The sequence below is a fragment of the Malania oleifera genome, chromosome 3 (assembly GCF_029873635.1).
Source record: "Malania oleifera isolate guangnan ecotype guangnan chromosome 3, ASM2987363v1, whole genome shotgun sequence".
In the NCBI taxonomy this organism is placed as follows: domain Eukaryota; kingdom Viridiplantae; phylum Streptophyta; class Magnoliopsida; order Santalales; family Ximeniaceae; genus Malania; species Malania oleifera.
The window spans coordinates 98809670-98821955 of NC_080419.1; the positions used below are offsets into that span (position 1 = coordinate 98809670).

The window sequence follows — 12286 nt, forward strand, 5'->3', positions numbered from 1 at the left end:
TACACATGGAATTAGACCTCTTTAATTGTACAAACTCTGATTCAGAGTTCTCTAAAGAAACGCAAATAATACATAATTCAGTATCTAAGCCTGGGCATACTAAATTAACTGTCTCCAAAATTCATTTTCTCCTAGTACTCTATCAATGAAGTCTTGTCCTTTTTTCTTCTAGTATAGTCAATAAAACATTTTTCACTGATTGAGTGGTAAATATTTGTTTCTAACTTCAGTTCAATTGTTTAAAATTGATTGCCCTCCCCACCACCCTTTCTTCATTCTCTCTCTCTCTCTCTCTCTCTCTCTCTCTCTCTATAAACCCACGTTTGCTCAACCTAAAATCGCTCTCTATATGAATAATTGAATTCACTCTAAAAAAGTGCCACTATAGCACTTAAAATTTATAAAATTAAAGCATCTTTTCACTGTATTCCACCGCAACTAACCAAAGGAAGTCTTAAAGTTGTCAATTCACACTAACAGATCAAACCTTAGTCAGAAGTAGGGGATGGGAAAAAAGTATTTTTCTTGAGTCTCTTGGATACCAGAGGCAAATATTTAGTCATTGTTGGACTTTGTGATCCTATTTTCTATAATTAGTACAATTGATCATAGCAGAGATGGGTGCTACCCTGCTACCTATATTTCACTGGAACAAAAGACAATTGATTGCAGCAACAGTATAGTTGTTCAAAAGTCTAATATAAAAACTGGGATGCTTCCTCACAATTAACTTGATTACACATGCAAAATTGTCAAATGATATGGTACCTATATTTCACTGAAACAGAAAATTTGTGGAATTGTGTAATCAAAACAAAAGACAATTGATTGCAGCAACAATATAGTTGTTCAAAAGTCTAGTACAAAAAGTTTCCATTTTCCATGGATGCTTCCTCATAATTAGCTTGATTGCACATGCAAAATTGTCAGATGACATGTGATACACCCCTCCACATGTACAGCCAGATTGCATATGGAATTGCAGACACATAAACAAATGATGAATACCACTCATTATAGGAAGCACAGCCATGAAAAGTAGAACCTAGGACCTTCGACCAACCATGGCTCTCATACCATGTTTGATTGTCATTTGACCTAATAGCTTAAATTATTAGGTTGTGGGCCAATATTGAATATCAAGCTTTAAAAATAATAACAGGGAGGAACGGTGATCGATTGAAGTCATGTTTAGACTTAAATTGGAAAATTATAATTAGGATCAAGTTTGCATGAGCTTAATATTGTATCAGATGCTTAATATTCTATAGGTTAAACAATTCTTCCAGCATGCATTTTTGTTTTCTACATAAGAAAAGATCAGTTCACCTTAGTATATATACATGAACATCTTTCAAAACAACAATATTAGAATCCATAAAGGCCCAAAATTACTAAGGTGAGATCTGATCCTAGGAAAGAATTTCTGGTGCTTCAAGAAGGTCTCAGACTGCAAACCAAGCAAAATCCTAATATTTATTGATGCTTTAATTACATATAATGAAAGAAGTTTAGTGTAGACATGCCTGCAATCTTTACAGAGTAAGGCAATTAGTAACCAATTTTTTTATCAGTAAAGAAAAATTCATTTAAAGGGCATCAAGGGGATGCCACCTACGTGAAAGCAAAGAAAGAAAAATTACCTACAGTTCAGGGTGACCAAAAAGTCAAGAATTACAAGTGTCAATCAAAAACAACCCTCTACACCAGTTCGTTTAGCAGCGATCTAATCACCTTTACTAACATGTAAGGGCACAGGCAAACCTTTGAAAGCTCTCATTTCTTTCCCTCCATGCAAACCAAAAGATGGCAAGGGGAATGAAGGAAAAAGCTTTCCTCCTTTCCTTTCCAGAACAGATACCTTTCCAGGCCTATAACTCTTCCCCCACTCTTCAGTAACCCACTGCTGCCTGGTCAGAGAAATCGTCAAGTCCCAAAAGTTCCTGGACCATGAGCAATGCGAGAGGATGTGATCAACAGACTCAGCATCATCCAAACAAAAGAAGCACCTACTAACAACAGACAGCCCCCTTTTCTGCAGGTTATCAAGGGTAACAAACTTCCCAAGAGTTGCCTCCTGCACAAAGAAAGCAACCTTTGTGGGGAAGAAGTACCTACTAACTAGCAACATACACTTTTCCGCAGGTTATCAAGGGTAAGAATCTTCCCAAGAGTTGCCTCCCACACAAAGAAAGCAACCATTGTGGGGAAGAAGCACCTACTAACAAGCGACAGCCCCCCTGCCTCCCGCACAAAGAAAGCAACCTTTGTGGGCACTGCTATTTGCCAGATGGGTTTCCAGGGGAAGTTGTTGCTGTTTCCTATCAATGGAGTGAGATTCCTGTAATAGGATCAGACCATTTTTATGCAGGATTCCACTTGGGATCTTCAGTAGTGTTCTGATATTGAAATTTGTACAAATTGTCATAAGAACCATAGGATGGTCATTTTTCCCCAATCAAAGACATTTCTAAGCAAGGAAATGTTCCAAAAAATCCTTTGATCAGCATTTTGAATGTGATTACTGAATATGATCGTATATCCTCATGAAAGAAGCGGGAGAACCTTGAAACCAACATGAAGGAGTTGCTTGATTTTAACAAGAATTCCCTCATTAACTTTCCGTTATTGGTGGCTTCTTCACATGGTCTAACTCCAGAGAGACTCCCCCTTTTTCAAGGATTAGTAGGCATTTAATATCCACATAATTTTTCAAAGGTTTCTCAAAATCTGCTTCCATGGCCCATCTCATACCCTTCCCTACTCTTCTTAACACAGGAAGAGTAAAATGAGTGGGAACTCCTCTCCATTTCAAGAACATGTAGCTCAAGCACGTTGGGTTCGGTGATCAGGTTAAGCATTGGTGGTCTGTGGTCTTCATTTTGAGCAAAATGCAACTTTGTAGTTGCCTTGAAATTGAAGGGGTTGAAGGAAAAAATAAAATGGTGGGGAAAAAGTACTTTTCGTAATATCCACGCAAAAAAGAATGTGATCCTCAAGGCATTAAGGTGCAGGACAATGAAGAGTTAAGGTTAAGGGCTTCAACGCCAAAAGTAATGCTAAAAGGCTCTTGCTCAAGAAAGAGCTTGTTGATGTAAATAACATGGAAGAGCCTTCTAGACATCATTTATAAGATTCTATCCAAAGTCCTCATTGCGAGACTTAGGAAAGAAATTCTGGAAGTTATTAGCCAACACCAACATCTTTTGTTGCAGTAAGGCAAACTATGAGCTCAGCCCCAACTGCAAATCAAGTGGTGAATGCCTAAACTAAGGGAAGGAATAGTGAGGTCGTCTGTATGCTTGACATGGAGAAACTATTTGACTGTCTGAATTGGTACTTTCTCCTTCATATTCTTAAAAGGATGTGTTTTGAGGAGCTCTATAGACGAATCCAACAATGTATTACTTCCCCAACTTTTTCTGTGCTCATTAACAATTGTCCTTCAAACCTTTTTTGCTCTTCCAAAGGTCTAAGGCAAGGAGATCCTCTCTCCACACTTTTGTTTATCATGATTTTAAAGTGTTGAATCTTTTGATTTAAGAAGCTATTGACAGAGACTTCTCAAAGGTCTCACTATTGAAAAGAACGGGAGTATCTTGGAAGTCCCCCATCTTCTTTTTGCAGATGATACCATCATCTTTTATGAAGAAGATCCTCAGAAAACGCTCAATCTTGGGCATATAGAAACTCAGTTTTGAAGCAGTTTCAGGTCTAAAGGTGAATTTGGGAAAAGGGAGATTATTAGTTCGAGTGGACCTCTCCGTGTGAGGCTATCAGGTTGCAAACTGTGGGCTTTTCCTGTTATCTACCTTAATCTCCTCCTTGGAGCCAAATTCAAAGATAAAAGAGTTTGGGAACCCATTACTGAAAGATTTGAAAAAAAAAATGGCTGGTTGGGAACTACCACTCAAAAGCCGAAGACTTACCCTCATCAAGAGCGCACTTTCCAACCTTCAAGTCTATTTTTATGTCCCTCTTCCCTATATCTTGCTCAATTGTCAAACAATTAGAGGGAATTCAAAGGAGATTTATATGGGGGATCTCAAGGGAAGATTCAAGTATCATCTCTTTAAATGGGGGTGGTTAAGCAAACCATTCAAAAAGGAGGCTTGGGGCTTAAATCTCTTTGAACTTTTAACATGGCCCTCCTTGGGAAATGCTCCAGAGATTTCATGAAGAAGATTGATCACCTTTAAATCATGGTTATTAAAATCGCGATCCGGATCATAGGATCGTATGATTCTACGATCCAGATTCACCTTAACGATCTAAGTTGTAACAAAAATCAGAATCAAGTAGAATCGTGGTAGAATCGGTAAATAGTTGATAGAATCATAGAATCAGAATGGTAGAATCGTAAGTAGAATCTTAAGGAGCTTCACCATACCAAATATTCTGCCAAAAGAAATGTTGTCCCCATTCCCCACTTCAAAACTAATGTAACAATAAAATTATCCCAACCTTTCCTCATGAATTTCCAGAATTCAAAATCATAAACTCCTCTCGAAACTCTAGCAGTCCTCCAACCATAATGTTGAAGATCATATTTAGAAGCAATAATGCCCCTTCAAAGGTGGTCCTTTTCATTCATGAATCTCTAAAGCCATTTCCCAAGGGGGTTTTGTTGAAAGTAGATAGAGATTTAAGCCCCAACCCTCCATTTCAAATTGGTTGTTTAGCAGCCCCTTATTTGACAAGATGACATTTAAATTCCTCCCATAAGCTCCTCCAAAGAAATATTCTTCGAATTCCTTCTAACCTTCTGGCAATTGAGAAAGATACAGGGACAAGGAACATAGGATAGATCAGGAGATTTTTCAAGGCACTCCTGATGAGGGCAAGTCTCCCACCTTTTGACAAATATTTCAGCCAGCTAAGGCCTTTTCAGTAGTATTATTCAACAAGTCTCAACACTTCCATTATCAAGATAAACAATAATAGGGAGAGGAGATCGCCTTGCCTCAGCCTTTAGACAAGCAAAAAAACAAAAAACAAAAAACAAAAAAAGGTACATGAACAGACATTGATAAGCATTGAAAATATTGGGGTAATAATGCATTGTTGGATTCATCTACACCAAAGTTTCACAAAACCCATTCTTCTAAGAATGTGAAGGAGAAATTTCCAATTTACATTATCAAAAGCATTATCCATGTAAAGCTCACAAACCACCCCCATTTTCCTAATGTTACTCTAGGCATCCACAACCTCAATAGCAATAAGGGCTGCAGGCAGAAGCAAGCTGGTGCTAGCCAATTACTTCTGGAATAGCTTCACAATGAGGACTTTGGATAGAATCTTGCAGATACAGCTCACAAGGGTAATTAAGTCCTTAATGTTGCAAGCCCTGGTCTTCTTGGGAATCAGGATGTGGAGTTACTGCTACTCACAAATCTGCCTCTTCTGAAAAAGTCATCAAAAATTCTGATTATTTCCTGCCCAAGAAGACCCCCAATTTGCTTGTAAAGAGCCAAGGAAAAATCAACAGGGCTAGGCATCACCTGTATCTCCATTTATCCCTGACATTTTGGTAAATTTCCTCTTCTTCAAAGGGATTTTCAAGCCACTGTGCTGGGGAAGGATTCAGGGACCTGAAAGTTATACCATTCACTGCTGCACCCAAGTCTCAAGTTTAGTGCAAAGATCCTCATTGAAATCACAAATTCCCTTCTCGATATCCTTTCTTCAACAAGAATCTCCACAGTCAATTTCAGTTTCTCGTCCAGATGTGGAATCTACAATGAGCATTTGCTATTTTGGTGTGAAGAAACTAGTGTTACAATTCCCCTCCTTAAGACATAGAGCCCTGAATTTTTGCCTCCAAATGGTCTCTTCCAAGTTAATGACCTCAAAAGTTCTTTCCTATGCAAATATCTTCCAGCCTTACTCTCAGCAGTGAGGCAATGACCAAGTTTCTCTCATTGAGCTCCTTTATGTCATTAAGGATAATGCTCTTTTTCAAGCGAATATTTCCAAATGTATTCCTGTTTCACCATTTCAATTTTACCTTCAGCCCCTTTAATTCAGTCCCAGGCAAATGCAGAGCTTTCTTTTCCCTCAAGATGAAGAGTAGACCACCAATGTTTAATCTGATAAACCATCATGCTTGAGTTTATAAATCAAAAAAGAGTTGGCCTCAACTTAACTCCTTCCGTATCAAGGAGGATAGGGAAGTGATGCGTGATAGGCATAGGGAGGTGATTCTAAGTAATCTTGGAGAATGTTCTTCCCAATCTGTGGAGATAAAGAACCTACCAATGCTTAAAATAGAGGGAGAATCCCTAGTGTTGGACCAAGTGAAGGAGCCACCAAGAGTGTAAGATCAACGATGGCATTCACACTGATGAAATCAAGGGGCATCACACCTGTCCTTTAACTTCCAAGAACACGTTCCACAATAACTGTCTAGTTGGTCTTCCACCTGAACAATAGACACCATGGTTTTAAATAACAGCCGCGACCGTTACGTAACGAACGGTTTTTTGGGTTACTGATACCGTTACACACTGCAAAATCGGTGGGAAGAAAAATCACGGCTGTAACAGCCGTTACGTAAAGGCCGCTACGGCTGTTACGTAACCGCTACAAGACTATTACACCCGAAAATTCTTTTATTTTCTACTTTTTCTTCTCATTTTTTCCCTCTCTTTCATATATCATTCTCAATATACCAAATGCCAAGGGGGGGAAAAGATTATAATGAGGATGACAATGATACAAAATTTACAATTTCTTTAAATACTCACAATAGATGCACTAATTAACAATTTCAAAATACTAACTTGTTAGGAAAATATTTTATTTTGATAATATTAGTAATGTGATATTTAACTTCTATATTTTTCAACTTCAACCTTCTTTCTTTTCTAGCTATTTTACATTTGTATTATTCGTATGCCTTATGCATCTAATAGATTAATGGAGTGTACAATGTATTTTGTTTTATTAATTAATTTAGCACACATAAGAATTTATCACAGATAAGAACAATGAGAAGTATAAATACGCGCGCGCACGTAATTTTTCTATCAATGGTGGTTTAAAACAAATGTAAGCTTGTTGCCCTTACCAAATAACTTAGTTACTTGAACTAAAGAACCCAAAATACACTAAAACACTTTCAAGAAGGGCTAAAAGCTTAAAACATGCAAGTACGCTAATATGCACAAGGTTGTGCGTGCTTCAAAAAAATTCACGGCCGTTACACCTGCTTCCCGTTATGTAACATTCGCTACTCCTGCTTCCTGTTACAGTTACGTTACGCTACCCGCTACCGCGATTTAAAACCATGATGGACACTGGTGAAAATCCACTTGAAGTCATCCTCCATGTTCCTGAAGAAACAGCAAACAGAGGATGAATTTATAGAGTGATCCACAATTCCCACCACTTCATGCTTCCATAAAATAAGAATACCCCCTGCATTTCCAGCAGCTTCAAGGAAAATCCGCCTGCAAATCTTATGCCCCCATAAGCTGTTGAACATAAACCGATCCACAGATTCAACTTTAGTTTCCTGCAAGCATGCAATATCTCCTCTCCACTCCTCAGGAAAAGATTTAATTAAAGCCCTTCCTGATATGTCATTAACGCCCCTCACATTCCATGATATCAGTTTCCTCAACATAGGATCATCGGAAGACCCCAACTGCCACCAACCTCCACCAAGTCTATCCCACCAAGCTTGTCATGAATCACTATTCACTGAAAACTTCAAACGTTTGAGTTACCTATAAGCATCCTTCTTCCTGCTACAGCTTAGGGGCTATTTAATAGTGAATTCCCCTTCCTCTCTCCTCTTTTTTTTCATTTACATTTGTTCAAAAAGACTCATGACCCTACTTTTGAAGCCTTCACCGGACACTCCTAAAGCTTTACTAACCATCTTCATTTTATAGAGAACCCAATCAAATACATGCTCCTTGAAACAAACACAGCCAGTGTCCAGCCCTTTTAACAACTCAATTCCAGGAGAAGGGGACTACCATGCACGTCTTATCTGTGTGCATTGGGGACTGGAACTAATGCCAGGTAATCTTATTCCTCTTGCGACTTTTTAGACTCCAAATGCAGGCAATCGTCTTTCTACTGAGGCTTATCAGCCTTGATGACAAGTTCCTGCAGACCTTCTCCAGTCCAGCACAAGCAGAGGTTCCCAAAGCTGACCAGTATCTCTACAGCACAACTTAGGCCTTCATAAGATTGGGAATAAGAGAAGCAATTGGCCGACAAGGGATCCCAGGGGAGATGCCTGAAAGGATGAGAGACTGAACATTAAGCCCAAAACAAGGCCCACCCCTGTATAAATGAAGCAATAAAGGTTTTGGGCCTGAGGGGGCCTGGCCCAGAAAATTTTTAAAGGTCAAGTGAGACCAGCTGTTCCTTTCTTTCCAGCCTAATGAAACTCACAAAAGAGCATGTATCAACACTCACCTTCTCAGCCCCTTGCATGTCAAGCATTTGTGGAACATTTAAGTGTGGGCCTCAAGGGCAGTGGGGATAAGTGCACTCAACCCCTAGAGGGATTGACGTCAAGGCTGTTCCAAGAGAAGCAAACCCTTTGCTATTCTCAACTCGTGAGTCAAATGACATCATCCTTCACGGCGCAGAGACCTTGGATTTCTCTTTCGAGATGGGAATCACTCAAATTCCAGATCTACTGCATGAGATTTTGTGCCATCCCATCAAGCCAAAGCCCTATGCAAAGACTATGTTCCTCCATCCACCAACATTTACCTCCACTGGGGCTAGAATTCATTGAACTTGTCTCTTTGAGCTGAAGCAACGAGTTTTTATCCTTGTTCCTCGTACAATGAAAACAAGAGGAAGACATGGGACTTTCCTCTCTAAGAACCCAAAAATCCTCCCTAGCAGCAAGAAATCTTCCACACCCTTTGATATTCTTTGATTTTGAGGAGATCGACATACTCACTGTCAAGAACCAAGTTGAATGTCTTCCTTTCAATGACCACCAATCACCTCACATTGTGTCATGTGAGAGAGAGGAGAGAGAGAAAGGCATTAACTTGGCAACACTATTAACCAATGTGATGTAGAAAGTGCAGTTGTAACTCACAGTTTACAAATCTGGACCAGTGTCCATCCCAGAAAAGGCACTGGTCAGTCTAACCGGTTGAACTTGTGGATCAAATTGATGGTTGAACCCATGGTTTTAAATAACGGCCGTGACCGTTACCTAACACCGTTACATAATGGTTTTTTGGGTTCCCAATACCGTTATACACCGCAAAATCAGAGGGAAGAAAATTCATACAGACCGCAACTGTCACGTAAAGGCCGCTATATCCGTTAAGTAACCGCTGCAGGACTATTACGCCAAAAAAATTATTTCATTTTTTATTTTTTCTTCTCACTTTTGTTTTCTAAATCATTCTCGATATACTGTGGCGAGAGGGGGAAAAGATTATAATAAGGACAAAAATGATACAAAATTTACTATTTTTTAAAAATACTCACAAGAGATGCATTAATTAACAATTTGAAAATACTAACTTGTTAGGAAAATATTTTATTTTGATAATATTGGCAATTTGACATTTATGTTCTATATTTTTCAACTTCAACCTTCTTTCTTTTCTAGTTATTGTATATTTGCATTATTTATATGTCTTACATGTCTAATAGATTAATGGAGTGTATAATGTATTTTGTTTTATTAATTAAGTTCGCACATATAAGAATTTATCACACTTAAGAACAATGAGAAGTATAAATGCATACACACAGGTAATGTTTTTGTCAATGGTGGATTAAAGCAAATGTAAACTTCTTGCCCTTACCAAACAACTTAGTTAGTTGAACTAAAGATTCAAAATACACTAAAACTCTTTCTAAAAAAGGTTAGAAGTTTAAAATATGCAAATACACTAATATGCACAAGGTTGTGCGTGCTTGAGAAAAAATCACGACTGTTACACCCGTTCCCGTTCTGTAACATCCGCTACTCCTGCTTCCATTACTGTTACGTTATGCTACCTGCTACCGCAATTTAAAAGCAAGGTTGAACTTGTGATGTCAGCATGATATTATATGGTGTGTGTGTGTGTGTGGCAACAATTAAACTACACCAATCTGAGATAATGTAAAAAAAAAAAATTACTAACATATGCGGGACAACATTTGTATCTTTTTAAAGAAAATATATTTTTAAATTTACGACTAAATATTATTAATAAGACTCAAACAAATACTGGAAGCTAGAGAGAAAAGTGTTTGAATCAATTAATAAATTTACTCCACTTGGTAAGTATGAGTTTGTCTGTATATTAAATTATTAATTATTATTACATATATTTTTTGCTTGATAATAAAACAAAAAAAATCCAATTGGAACATTGGCAATGCACAGGCCTAAAATACTTTGGGTTGTGAGGTGAACTCCTTATAGCTGCCCCAAGCTCCCATTGTTTCCTACAGTTAAAGAGCTAAGTTGACTTCCTGCTGACACCGATTTAGTCCAGTTTAGGACGGTTTTGACCAGATCAGCTGGGTCAGTGAAGGTTCATTCCATTTCCAGTTCTGGGGCCATGACCAGACCAGCAAGGTGACAAGTTCTGGGCCAGTCCACTGGGTTTTAAAACCATGATGTAACTACAGTTCATAACTTTGAGCTTCTAATTGCATACTAACTAAAAAAAACTGAATAGGCAGATCAGAATCCTACATTATATTAGGCCAGTCTGATCGGGTTTTAAGACCATGATGTAACTACAGTTCATAATGCTAAGGCTTCTAATTGGGTACTAATTAAAGAGCTGAATAGGCAGATTACAGTCCATAGATAATATCAAAAATGACAGCAAACATTTACTCAGCCAGACAGTTAAAAGAATGAAAGTTCACGAATTAAAATGTAAAAGATTCCAAATCAAGCAATTCCAAAAGAACTATGCTATGCATCTATGAGGGGCCACTGGATAAACCAGGGCAGTTACATGCATAGATACATATGGAAAATCAAATTTCCACCTTCTTGAACCTACAAAAGAGTAAATAAATTTTGGAAGGACAATGCAGAAAACCATGCAAAATGAAAAGTAGAAATTAAATTTATAACAGTTTGGTCAAGTCACAGCCTTGCTCAAAAGTGACAATTTCAGCTATTGTTCACCACAGTTGGCATGTGGCGCTGGTTTGGTACAGCGTCTCTTGCACAAAATTTGCAATGCAACACTACACACATACATATCCATACACTTCATCACACGACTACTATTCATACCTATGCTCACCAGTGTAGAGTCATGCTCCCCAAGATGAGAGAGGTGAGATACATTACTGTTCATGTTTCCATCATACATTACCCATTAAGGAAGCTTTTTGGTTCCACAAACAGATAAGTCACGGAATTTCGCCATCTGGCTACGAAATTCCTAGCACATATGAAATCTCATTTCAAGAGTTCATGAACAATTTTTGTTCCCTACTTCCTATTCAAGGGTGTCACAAATGGGCTAACTATGCATCACATCAGGACTTTCATGTGTGGCAGACCAACTGTCCACCTCGACTTCTTTGTTTCCTAGCATGACTCTACTTTTGGCTATCTATATGTTTACCATCACTGTATGCTGACCTTTTATCTTAATAAAGTTTTTCTAAAAAATTTACAGTCAGGCAAGCTGAAGCGCTGGACCCCCTACTCCTAAATGATGGTGTCCGAGAAGGTAACCTCACCAGGAAAATATTTTTGCAGCACTCAGGCAACAAAGTTGAAGGGGAGCTTAGGCGCAAAGATAAGGTTGTCACTGTGTGACCTGGAGGTCAGGGGTTTGAGGCATGGAAACAGCCTCTTGCAAAAATGCAAGGTAAGGCGGCGTACTATAGACCCATTGTGGTCTGCCACTTCCCCGGCCCCACATACGCAGGAGCTTTGTGCACCGGGCTGCCCCACTCGGGCAACAAAGTTGTGAACACAATAGCAGATGTCCACATATATCCTACATGTCTCAGAGCATAAATCCTTAAAGCACAATACCTGAAAATGGGCATGTTACAAGTTACGACGAGCAATAAAATGCTCCCTTTCAAAGCAGCCAAACAATGGCTTTAAAACCCAGACCAGACTGATCAATCTGACCAGGTTCCGATCACCAGGGCAGTCCATTATTAACTTGAAACCGGATTTATGACTAACCATGGTTGACCTGGACAATCCGGTCAGAACCGGCTAGAACCAGACTGGACTGGGGTATGAGGTAGCCAGTGGGTCAACCCACACACTGCACAAAAATTTTAATACTGTGAAAGGATTTTGGATACT

At 38.7% G+C, this 12286-nt stretch overlaps 1 protein-coding gene across 4 annotated transcripts in view; it reads right to left on the reverse strand.

The window, feature by feature from the left end:
- The window catches only part of LOC131151899 (protein TIFY 8), a 29309-nt gene that overhangs the window by 1742 nt on the left and 15281 nt on the right, over positions 1–12286 (reverse strand). The gene's annotated exons all lie outside the window — the stretch shown is intronic.